Source organism: Chenopodium quinoa, unplaced genomic scaffold (assembly GCF_001683475.1).
Source record: "Chenopodium quinoa cultivar QQ74 unplaced genomic scaffold, ASM168347v1, whole genome shotgun sequence".
NCBI classification, from domain to species: Eukaryota; Viridiplantae; Streptophyta; class Magnoliopsida; order Caryophyllales; family Amaranthaceae; genus Chenopodium; species Chenopodium quinoa.
The window spans coordinates 2,173,039-2,186,333 of record NW_018744151.1 but is presented as its reverse complement, the minus strand read 5'-3'; the positions used below and the strand labels follow the sequence as shown (position 1 = coordinate 2,186,333).

At 30.5% G+C, this 13,295-nt stretch overlaps 1 pseudogene; it reads left to right on the top strand.

Moving 5' to 3' along the window:
• The first annotated feature begins 4,260 nt into the window (after positions 1–4,260).
• Positions 4,261–11,782, top strand: LOC110693551 (annotated as a pseudogene).
• The last annotated feature ends 1,513 nt before the right edge of the window (positions 11,783–13,295 follow it).

Sequence of the window (13,295 nt, the reverse complement as noted above, 5' to 3'; positions counted from 1 at the left end):
AGATAAGGGAAAATCAGATGAATTTGAACACACAAATAGTAGTCTCATAACAATAAGAGTATGTTGGATTTCCACGATTTCTATGAAGAATGAGATGGAAGTGGTAGTATTATTTAGAATACAAGATTTGAAAACTTTGAACTTGATCAAAAACAATGAATGGGCTTACTGCTGGCAAAAGTCTAGCGATAGGAATATAGGATGAATGATAGTCCTAGGCAGAAACTAACACCACTAAAATACCAATTTTTCTAAACAATTTTTTAATGGTAGCTTACTAACCTACATGGTAATTTATACCCTCTCGTCATACCATTAAATTTCTTTAATTATCTAGCTAGTTATTTAGGAAAATATGCATTGATACAAGTCTAATGATATGTGATGATATATTATTTGATATATAGTTTTTCACAAACTTTTAAAAAAATCGGGTGTACAATAATTATTGTACATTCATTTTAAATCTCACTTAAAGTGATCAAAAGTTACCCCTAAAATAAATAAAAGTTACCCTAATATGTATAAAAGTAACCCAATACAAGTAAAAATAATCTACGTTTTATTGGTAAAGAATCACATTTTAAATGACTAACATTCAATTATTAGTGATTGAAAGTAATTTTATCACCCTTATAAAACTTTTCTTGTTCGATTTTAAAAAAAATCATATTATGTTCAAAGTTACCCAAAAAAAGGCAAAAAGTTACCCTAAATTGGCTTAAAGTTACCCCTATACTGCTCAATGTACACTAATATTAGTATAAACCGGATGTATACAAAAGTTTTTCATAATTTTTTCCATATGTGTAAAAAGTTTATTTTAAATTCATTTAACTCATCATATAATTGAACCAGATAAAACAAATTCATATCATATCACACCAGTAAACTGAATTTAGTCTAAGCATGATAAAATTAATTATATGTCCAATATCCACTAAAGATTCTAACATATATTTTACACGCTACTTGAAGGTAGGACTTGTGAGCAACACCCTCTTTTTAACATCAAAGTTACATGTATGTAGCCTATAAACGATCGAAACATGTAAATGTCAAAAACATTATATTAATTGGGAACACATTAGTTAATCACCCAATGTCTTGCATTTCACCTAGCCTCCTAAGAAGTAGGGTAGGTGAATTGTGGTCACTTGTAAAAATTAACACAAGTGGTGATGGTTTTGTACCAAACCGTGGGAGGTCAAGCTAAGCACAAGCCATTTAGTGCAATGTAAATAAATAAAAACTTGCTACTCGAACAAAACTTTGAACTAAATAATGTTGCACTTGCATTGAATCTAATCATTCTACTATATGTGACGACTTTTTACTTTGCTTTTAGTTTGGTAATTTAAACTAGGGGTAATTTCGTCTTTTTCACACCAATGTCTACTACTATATATATGTATACCATACTCTCGATCTCCATCCACAATTTTTGTCACACGAGTACCATTCTAATTTTGTAAATTCCTTCATTCAAGTTGAAAACATTTTTCTACAAAAAAATAAAAAATGGTTAGTGCAAGGAGTTGTGATCTAGTGGGTGCGAGTGCAGGGACACAAAAAAATTGTAGCCGTCAAATTCCGAAAAGAGGTCAAGTGAAGGTGGCAATCGTATTGGTGTTGGTACACTCCGTTGCATCAATCTTCTCCCATCGTGTTGCTCGTCATCATGCACATTAGGGCTTTTTCACCTTTTTACTTCAATTTTTTTTTTCTTTTAGTGAAATGTTAGATTTTCCACGTTTTTTTAGGAAATTGTAAGATTTATAATGTAGAGTTTCAACTTTGTAAAGGTAGTTGTTGTATTGGAGTATATTAGTGACAGTTTTTTGTTGTTGTATAAAAAAAAATGTTAATTGATTGAATAATGTTTGGGTATTTAATTGTCGTTATTTCATTGATTACAAGTTTTTTTTTCTTTTCTTTTTTCCACGTGAACAAAAAATAATTGGTAACTAGTGTGTTGACCCAGGCGTTGCCCTGGAATGTTGCTTAGATTTTTTTTTTTTTTAAATAAAGTGTTTGAATTTTTCAATATTAATAATTTAGAAATATAATGTTAAAATATTGAAAAGAATTGAAAGAGTAATATGAGTTTCATTTGTTTTTACTTTGGGTGCTTTTTTGTATTCTACGTTTATATACATTTATGTGGATGAATGAAGCATAAATTATTGCTAGTTAAGATGGCAAGACATGTGATATTTATGATCTTATAGGTTCAAACCTCTTTCTATGCAATTTTTTTAATTAACATTGCCATGAAATATTGAATCGTGATGTGGCACGATGCCATTGATTATTGAGTGGTGATGTGACACATAAACGTTTTTAAGAACGCTTTTTAATATATAAGTATATATATTGTATTTTGTTTTACCATAAGTCAGTTAAATTTCTAAATTTCAAAAGTCGTGATATTATAATGCTTAAGTTTTGGAAGGAAAAAAAAAAAATTCGGCCACACTTGCCGGATTTTGTTAGTTGGCCGAATTTTGTTAGTGGAAAACTAAAATGGGTAGTGCTACTCAAATTTTTTAATTTAGAGGATAGTTTTTTTATATAAAAATTTTAAGCGAATAGTTGTTGACAAAATAACTTATTAGATAGGTAGTTCCTAATAATTTTTAATAATAATATAATACAGTAGTCAAAGTGTTCCGCAAGGCACATACCTTTAATAAAATAATAACTACATGATGAGTAGAGTTGGCTTAATTACACCTTCATCCAAATTTCTCCCCCCCCCCGATAGGGGTGTCCATAATTCGGATAAAAACCGAAATCCAATCCAATCCAAACCGAATTATCAATTCGGATCGGATCCGAACTTTAAATCGGATCGGATCGGATTGAGATTTTTTGGAAATTCGGATTTTAGGATTGGATCGGATTAACCCTAATTGGATCCAATCCAAACCGAAAACCGAATTGTAAAATTAAGCTTGTATAAATATGGATTTCTGTATATTTTGAAGTTTAACTCAAATACTTAATACTACATAAAATAAATTAGAGAGACTTTGTATTAATTAATTAATGACTTGACGTTGAACTATGTATTTTAATCATGATTTTGAAGACTTTTATTTATAGTAAAGCTTTATTTTTATAATTGTATTAGGCGCTAAAAAAATAATGTATTATAATTCGGATTTTCGGATCGGATCCAAATAACCGAATTGTAATTCGGATTGGATCGGATTGGATCAAGAGAGAAATTCGGATCGGATCGGATTGGAAAATTGAAAACCGAATTATATTTCGGATTGGATCGGATTTGGACTAAATCCAAACCGAAAACCGAACGGACACCCTTACCCCCTGAAACCACACCAAATCAAAATAAAAAAAGTCCCTTGAAAAGGTTTTTTTTTTTTTAAAGGAAAGGAAATTGAGTTCCAAAATGTGAGAAATTAGAGATGTTAATCCCTTATTGTTAGCTTAACTCGAAAGAGTAAATCTAGACGAAAGAGTAATACTTTTTTCTGTTCTTTTTTACTTGACATGTTAATTTTATCACGCTTGTCAATGTAAAATTTTGACTATCAATAACTTTAAATCTCCATAAATTATATATTATAAAAGTTATATATTATGATAGTACTTATTGAGACGAATTTAAAAATATCCCACATGAATTTGTATTTCCTTATATTATTCACAAAAGACGATTAACGGAGGAGTGGTAAATAGTGTAAAAGTCAAAATGGTTCAAGTAAAAAAGAAAATTGATTAAAATACTACATTTAAGGACTTGTTCTCTTCAACTTATTTTAGATACTTATTCCTTATTTAATAAATTTTAATCAGATTAGACCAGAAATATTTAGATCAAATTAGATTAAAACTTTTAATTATCATTTACTTATTGCTAAATATCGTTAATTGCGTATTAATAAAATTTATGAAAATTATATATTTGAAAAGTTCATAATGAAATGAATCTAACTAACCTATTTTGATAATGTTTTTCTGTATAGATTAATATTAAAATGATGTCAAAGTTTAGTCAAATTATTGAATTATATCATATCAGACCAGATTAGAAAAAATTCAAATCAAACCTTAATAAAATCAGACCAAATGTCTTTATTTCAGGTGAAGAGAACAAGCCCTAAATTTCGTCCATTGGTCAAAGTAAATTACGAGAGGTGTTAAAAAACAAGCGTGGAACTTATTGCAAAAGGGTCGGGCTCTCCTTGACGGGTTGAGACGAGTCAGTTTGACAAATTAGATAGGAAATAGAATAGAATAGCTTGTATCGATCTTTTATAGGAAACAATATTTCTAAAAGATATAGAACCAATGAACCATAATCATAAATCCGATATATTCTCTAAATATATAACATAAAATAAATCTAAATATATTGATATCCGGAAATCCGAGCCTTTTCCGATATTTTTCTTTTTTTTGAAACCGCCTTTTCCGATACCTTGTTTACGTATGTTTTCAATATTTTAAGCCCGGAGCCTTTTCCCTGTCTCTCTCATTGAATTCTGTTGAGTAAACTTTCTCTCCCTCATTGAAACAGGTAACATGGTTTTCCTTAATCATAGTCTCGTGTTAGTCTTTCTTTAATTTACTTCAATTGACTAGTGTTAGTCTTTCTTTAATTTACTTCAATTGATTGATCAATTACACTGTTTTTTGGTTATTATTTAATTCTTATCTATACAATTTGATAATTGACTCAAATTTGGTTGCTAATGTGTTGCAAAACCCTTGAATTTTTTTTCAGTGTTTTTGCAATTGTTGTTTATTAACCTTGGCTTTCATTTTAGCTGCAATTTAATTAATTTATATACAAGTATTGATTAATTTTACATACAAGTATTGATTTTGAATTTACTAATTAATTTAATTTTATTTTGATGTCTGAATTACTGAACTATATGAAAAAAAATAATTTCAGCTGAAAAGTCCATGGCAAACAGCAAACATGAGTATGTTAAGTCCTTTGAAGTTCAAGACAAAATTATGCTGCCCACTCTGATGGTTGTTGTCATTGATGGCCGGAATTTTCGAAGGTGATTCTCTTTATTACTTCCTTTGAAGATGGTCTTCTATACAGATGATTCGGGTGTCTTTATTATATATCCTCGCTTGCTTGATTACAGTATCCACTTATTTGAGTATATAACTTCGTTTGCTTGATTACAATTTACAAATAGCCACGTAGTTGAGTATATATCCTCGCTTGCTTGATTATAATAGCCGCTTATTTGAGTATAAATCCTCGCTTGCTTGATTATAATAGCAACTTATTTGAGTATATATCCTCGCTTGCTTGATTATAATAGCTACTTAATAATCTGTTTATTAAATAGCTTGACATTGCTGATGCTCATTTTGGTTTGAATGTTGGCAATCATGAATGACTTGAATGTTTGTTAATCTTGTCTGCCGTTTTCTTTTACCAAGATTCATATACATTCCACAGATAGTGTTCAACAAGAGTATCCACACGACATTAGTGTTAGCTTCCATACTATCATATACTCTCTCTGCTTGATGTTTTGTATGATCTTTAAGACTGATCTCTGGCCTCCAGGGCCGTCTTAGGGAATTTGGAGGCCCTGTGCTAATTATAAAAATCAAACTTAAAGCTACTCCTTAGATACACAAAATTTGTCAATTCAAAAATACACTATTCTATAACATCAGGCCTAAAGCATAATTAATTTTAAAAAATTGACGTTTTAGTCTCAAAAAATTCACAAATGCACACTTTAATCTTCAACAAGAGAAATCTAAGAGCTTAAACTTTCTTCAACAAAAGCAAACAACACGTACAAATTAAAATACCTTAAGTAAAAAATAAATCAGTAGAATGAGTACTTGATGTTGCCATCATAAATAATCAAGGAATTGGACAAAAGACTTTAAAACCTGAAGGAATTAGTTACGAGTACATTGCTAGAAATTTGGAGTCTTTTGTTTGACAAATTCTCAACTTCTTACTATGAAAAATGAAAGTATGAAGTATTTAGTGTGTTTACTAGAGGGGAGAAAGATAAATTAATCAATAAATGGGCTTATCCTATGTTAATTATAATAAATGAAAGTATTGCTTAGGAGAGAGAAGATGACTTATTTATATTTTCAAGAATATATTACGCATTCACACTACCTAGTTTCAGAGGAGAGAGAATTAGATTAGCTGTAATACTACCTCCGTTACAGGTTATGTGCAACGATTAGACATTTCCCTTTTTTGATTTATGTCAAATCGTTGCACATAACCTGTAACGGAGGTAGTAAATGAGTAAATGACAGCTTTGTTCAGTGTTTTTCTCACTTGGGCTTCGATTAAAGTAAATTTCGGATTTTTGGGCCCTCAAAAATGAGAGGCCCTGTGCAGTTGCACACTTTGCACACCCTCTTCAACGGGCATGCTGGCCTCAGTTTCCCAACTGACCTAGTGCCTATAGTTATCGTATTTGTTGCCTATTGCCTGATCTCTTCAACTTAATTTCAGTTGAGTTCACTTCAGCTCTTAATTTCCTTCTCTCATAAACAATTCATTTCAGCTATATTCAATTCAATTCAGCTATATTCAATTCAATTCAGCTCCAATCAGTTCAGTTCTGCTCAGCCACAGCTTAGTTCAGTAAATCACAACAGGTCCATTGATGATTGAGATGGAGGCCTATTGTTGTTGTTGGGATTTTCCTCTTTTTTCATAATATAGATAGAACAATCAATGCAACATTTGATTTAATTTTCCAAACTTACTCTTTTTTCTTCCATTTATCAGCGTCTCGTGCAACATCTAAGAAGTGTAGATAAGCTTATTTCCATAGCTTTAATGGATTTGAGGGCTTTCTAGTTTATGCTCTCTACAACCTTCAACTCCCTTCATTATGAACGCAGTATTAATTTCTTCACAACCTGATCATGGAGCTTTCTTTGCTAGAATTTACTTGGTACATTTTCTCGAGTGGTTGAAATTACATTGATTGTCACAAAGTTATATTCACACTGTCTATGTAATGAAAACATTGAGGCTTGTATTTTTTTAACTACCCCTCTAAAAACCTAGCGTCCAGCCCCCCCCCCCCCCCCCCACCCACACACCCTTTTATCTTTTGCTGGTTGGTTGTCCCTTGTACTTAACAAAAATTCTCTTACCTGTGAACTTGATATAACAGGTTCTCTGAAGCTCATAAATTTGAGAAGCCTCGTGATAGAAAAGCCTTGGAGTTGATGATTTCATGTGCAAATGCTGTCATGGAGAAATACGCTGACATAATATTTTCATATGGATATAGCGATGAATTTAGGTACTTGTAAATCTCATTTACTCGCTTGCTTCAATTTGAATAGTTGAATTTGATGTTTATCAACTGGTTGTTGCTGTTGCCCTTTGCAGTTTTGTATAAAAAAAGGAGTCCATATTTTACCAGAGACGTGAAAGGTTTGTGGTTGAATCTACATTAAGATGTTAGTACCTGGGATTCACAAATTTCCTTGTTGACATACTGATGTTTTAATTGCTGTTTCATATTGCTTTATTTTCCCCTTTTAGTAGTTTAAGATATAGTGCTTTCTGGTTTAAATGTTGATCTGTTGCTTGATATCACATTATATTTTCAGTAGTAATGTAAATAAGATTTTTCGTTTTCTATTTCTTTTTTCTTTCTTTCTCAATAGAAATTCTTAAAACTTCCAAACATATCTTTTGCAGTAAGATACTGTCCCTACTTGTGTCATTCTTCACTTCTGTATATACCTTAAAATGGAAGGAATTCTTTCCACATCAGAAATTGCTTTATGCGCCTTCATTTCATGCACACATTATTCGGTGTCCAACTTTGGAGGTTCTCCAAAATTATCTTGCATGGAGGCAGAATGATTGTAAGTAATTTACCTCATGGCTAATTGCTCTGAAGCTCTGATATTTCATTCAAAAGCTATGAATACTATTATTATATGGGTGCTTTTACCTCAATGTATGTATTCTCTTTGTTTCATAGGTCACCTCAACAATTTATATGATACATGTTTTTGGACACTGATTAAAAGTGGAAAGAGTGAATCTGAAGCCCATGGACGTCTCAAGGTATTGCCAAGTTTATTTTTGTATGCATACAGTTTTTGTATACTGGGGTAATGGATTTCTGGTGCATTTGACGCATATATTAACTATGTTTACTATTCATCCATTTATTTTGATTTATCCTTAGCAGTATTGTCTTTCATCTGTAACACTCGTAATTTCTTTTGTGAGTTAGGAATCTGGGGTATTGGTTGTGGTAATAAGGTGCTGCGTTTGTTTGGGATTCTATATGCAATCTGAGCCACATATTCTGTTATGGGATTATAGAGATAAAACCTTTTTTTAATCTTCACTGTTTACATATCTTAGAAGTTAACCACGCTGTAGAGCATTAGTTATTATAAATTTCTTTACCCTAACATCTGACACTTATACATTACAATTATTTTCATCTTACTTTTATGCATCTCTGTTTGCCAATATTAAAATTAAAATCTGATAATCTGAGTGATAATGAGGTGACTACTATATTTTCCTAGATTTGTAATCTGTCTCTTGCTTTCATTGTTAGAGCTATATCTGAGGTTGACAGTTTTAAAATTACTAGATCCATGTGTGTTATAATAGTCATTGCATATATTCTTTTCTGATAACTCTCCTTGATGTATCTGTTGTGTCATGTCTGTAACTACAGGGAACACAAAAAAAGGAAAAAAATGAGCTTCTCTTCCAGGAATTTCACTTTAATTATAAGACTCTCCATCCAATGTTACGACAAGGAACTTGTCTTTTCAAGACTCAGGTGCACATCTGCTACTGTTTTCTGGATTTTATGTTTTATCTGTTTCTATAATTTGATGGATAAGCCTTTTTGCATTGATATAAATTTCAAAATCCACCAAGCTGTGGTCTACTGGCATTTTGTTATTGACTATTCTTAACTCATTTCATTGAAATAACATTGCATGAATGAGTGAATGACTCCAGAGCCTCATACTTATAGCTTTGTCTAGTGGGTTTTTATGTTTGTTTTAGAATCATAATCATATTCCATTTTAGATCCTTTTAAACTAGCCATTTTATATGTACTCTTGTGTGGTAGATTGGAAAGCGTTTCCCAATTCTTCTACAATATTAACTGTGTATATGAACAACTTCTAATCGCACTATTCAATCCATCGAAGCCTTAATCCCATGAGTTGGGTCGGCTACATGAATCAAAAGTGATTATCCGTGTAGTCACCGACAAACTCCTCCATCCCTTACGATCAAATGTCTCAGCCTCATGCAAATCCATATACTTTATATCCTTCCTAACTCCTTCCAACCAAGTCATTTTCGGTTTTCCACTCTTCCACTCTTCGTATCGGTGCACCCTCAGGTCTCCATCTTACATGCCCAAACCAACGTAGGCGATTTTCCCTTAGTTTGCTTGTTTAATGCAATTTTCATTCTGTATGAGATAATAGAGTGTCGATATATCTTGGGCCTCTTGGCTTAATTCTTTTGTAGTTGCTTGTAATTTGAAAACATTTTCTTGTAATATGCAGGGCACGCAAACACAAGAAAAGAATGACTTGCTTGCTCAAAATGGTATCGATTATAATGCGTTACCAGATATATTTCGTCGAGGCTCATATATCTTTCGGGATAAGGTATGGCTCTCCTCCTTTTTTGTTGTCTGCCTTCAGTGATGTATGGTATAGCCTTTCATCTTTTCTACAATTTTATCTATTTCACGCACATAATCTTCTTTTGCAATTTGCGTGAAATTTAAATCAATTCTGCTCATTAGTATGGCGTGAATGTTCTCTAAGGCAACTGTTTCTATTTGTAGGAAAACAAGGCAATTATGGAGGTAAGTTATTCTGAAGATTCTAAAAAGAAAATTGTGATTGAACACTGTAACATAATCGATGACGATTTCTGGGATTCACACCCATGGATCCTTGGTGACAAGCTCCCTTTGGAGTGTGCTAATACTAGACACTGGCGGAGCCAGCATGGGACAAGGCTGTCGCCCCATTTCCCAAAAAAAATCAGTTTAATTACAATATTTTGCGTAGTATGTCTTGTAGTAACTATTTTACTTCTTTTTTTTAAGCCATTTTTCTTCCTCTTTTTTAAAGCCATTTCAAGAAATCTTTATTACAGTAGATAGTATTACTTCGATTTATTTTTTTAACAATTACTCCACTTTCCCGTAAAAAAAAAAAAAAAAAAAAAAAAAAAAAAAAAAAAAACAAATACTCCACTTACTTATTTGAATAATTGCAAATTTGCAATGGTAGTTTCCTTTTTTAAAATAAAAAACTTTATAAAATAGTATTACTTCAATTTATTTCTTAACAATTAATCCATTTACCCTTTTTTTTTTTTTGGAACAACTCCATTTACTTATTTCAATAATTGAAATTGTAGTTTTAATGTATAAAATAGTATTACTTCAAGTTAATTTTAACAATTACGCCATATACGTATTTGAATCATTATAATTGTAGTTTTACATGAATATTATAGATGAGTACGAAGAAGTGTATCTCGAAGATTCGAAATATATAAAAATATATGCAAAAATTCATATTTGAAAATGGATTAAAAATGTTTAATCTTTGCAAATAATATATAACGGAGGTAGTACTATGTATATTAATGTTACCAATTTTAGAAAATTTCTTTTTTTGGGGGGAAGATGAAAGTTTAAGATAGTAGTACTTTCTTCTTTTCGCATAATTTTTGAGAATTACGGTGAGAAAATGGGCCACTATCATATTATGTTTCTTTCTTTGGTTGCACCACTTAAAGTTAAATCCGACCTAATAATGAAATATCCAAATAAAATTTTAATTCTTGCAAAAGAGTAGGAGTGTAGGACCATTATTTTAATATCATCACTAAGCCACTACATGTTTAGTTTATAATCACTTTAATTATGAAATATCCCTATCTATGAAAGATCCCTATCAAGAAAAATAAATTTGAAGGCATAAATTGCTCCACATGCATGTATCTGCTTAAATAAATTGGACCTTTATATATAACAATTAAATTAATTTGAATTCCATTGCCACTAATAACGCTCCTTTTACCTTTCCCCAATACATGGCAGCTTCATATTCACCCCCATCTTCTTTAAAAGTTAACTAGCTTTTTGGCCCGTTCAACGAACGGGTTGTAGCTCATTTTATTTTTCTTGAAATGTGTTGCTTATTTGTGTTGTATGTGTCGGTGATTTTTTGTAATAATTTGCTTAATTTTCTTACTTGTAATTTACAAGTTAGGAATACATAAAAATTTTAACATTAAATAATTGTTATTTTAACTTTTACGTTAAAAGGGGTATAGAGAGGAGTACAACTTTTTTTATAGTGAAAATAAAACACTCCATTTTCTTACTCAAATTTGCAAGTTCGGAATGCATAAAGACTTTAGCATTCAATAACATTTTACTTTATCTTTTACTTTGAAAGGGAGTATAAAGAGGAAATATTAATGGATGTGTTATGTGGCATATAGGTGAATTACGATGACATGTGTCATATAGATGATTGTGGTTTGTCTTTTTAAATACTAAGTATAGATATAGATTTGGCTTACTTAAATATACATTAACATGTGATTAATTTGCAACTTGCTAATGACCTTCCAACCACCAATAATCACTTATTAGTTATTACTTATTACTACTCATAGATATATGTTATTGTGCCACATTCTTTTAAAATATGGTACGAGTAGGTCTTATCTTTTTAAGTATAATTTCGATTTGAGTACAATATGATTTTACTCAACCTATTATAATATAGTACTACTACTTTTTAGATTTATTAGTTTATTGAACTTTGAAAATCATCTACAAGTATAATATTCTTTTTCAATGTGTTTATAATATAATCAATTTCAATGTAATTTTATAAGGGGAGTTTTTAATAACCATGTTGTTCGTGTTATATATATATATATATATATATATATATATATATATATATATATATATGTATATATATATATATATATATATATATATATTAATATAGCTCATTTGTCATAGATGCGAAAGTTATTCTCTAAGTGATACAAATGCATTATTAATCTATACATTTATCACCAAATTATAAAAAAATATTGTTTAAAGTTTATCTTTAAACGCGAAAGCGACAATTAATAACTTGTAATAATTAACATAACATTTGGCAAAAAGATAATGGGGCATTTCATAAAAGCACACCATGGCTCTTGCCTATTGTCATTAGGCACCTAAAAAATCATTAGTCAACAACATTATTTCTATTTATAGGGATAATATACTTCTATAATACTACCAAATACCAATTAGTCAATTACCAACAAAGGAGCCTTTTTGGAAACTTGTATATCTCTAAGAAGTTGCTATATATAAACTTCAACACATCATCCATTTTAGAGCAATCTACTTCAAAACACACACACACAAAAACATTACTTCAAAACAAGAAAAGAGATCAAATGGCTGAGGAAAGACAGTGTAATATGATGATCAACCAATCACAGAAAAGGCAGTCAAATTCTGACCGTTTGATTCCAAAGAGAGGGCAAATAAAAGTTGAGATTGTAAAAGGATTAGTTCAATCTGTTGCTTCTATTTTCTCTTTATCTCATCAACGTACCTCTATTGTTCGGTGAATCATGCTGAATTGCTGATTATTACTAGCTCTATTTTTTTTTCACTATTATGATACTTTTATGTACATAGATTAGGTTATTTTTTAAGGAATTAAAATTGCTTGAGGTTGGAATTTGGGATATGAATTTAGTATGCAGCAAATTATTGGTCTTGATTTCATTTTTATATTGAGACTTTTTGTTTAACTTGTCTAGGTTAAGGGAAGTTACATAATGGTTCATACAAAGTACCATATATGATCTATAAAAGTAAAAATACAAGGTTTTGAGTTTGATTAATAATTTATGAAATTATTGTAGCCTCGTAACTTCTGTTAGGCCTTGTTCAATTTACCTTAAATAAAAACATATTTAGTGAAAATAATTTTAGTTTAATTCAGTAAAAATAAAGTGAAGTAAATTTCACTTTGTTTATCAATTATCATCATGCAAAGAACTGAGGGGCTTACATTAACCCACATATAGTGACAAATAGGATATATACCAAATTAACATTATTATATTTATAAAATTCATGTGAAAGGATTTTCTCCAACTATCTTTGTTTTGGTAGGTCTTGATTTTTTCCGGTTCATTTTTAATCTATGATGGCTTTAAAAGGCAAAGACCATCTTTA